This window comes from Sinocyclocheilus anshuiensis, unplaced genomic scaffold (genome assembly GCF_001515605.1).
Source record: "Sinocyclocheilus anshuiensis isolate Anshui unplaced genomic scaffold, SAMN03320099.WGS_v1.1 scaffold1163, whole genome shotgun sequence".
Taxonomy (NCBI): domain Eukaryota; kingdom Metazoa; phylum Chordata; class Actinopteri; order Cypriniformes; family Cyprinidae; genus Sinocyclocheilus; species Sinocyclocheilus anshuiensis.
The window spans coordinates 815,478-815,738 of record NW_015544295.1 but is presented as its reverse complement, the minus strand read 5'-3'; positions in this window follow the sequence as shown (position 1 = coordinate 815,738).

Here is a 261-nt window from a genome sequence, read left to right as displayed (position 1 = left end):
CTGAAGTCAGTGTCGAGCGCTCCGATTGGACGAGTGAGTACACGCGCGCCTGCAAGCAGCCAATCACGTGTCAGATCTCAGTTTTTAATGTTCTGTTTCTCAATCAGTCGTTGGAGATTCGTCAGTGTAATAAATAAATAAATATTTTTAGATAGATAGAAAGATGATAGATAGACGGATAGATAGATAGATGATAGATAGACGGATAGATAGATAGATGATAGATAGAAAGATGATAGATAGATAGATAGATAGATAGAT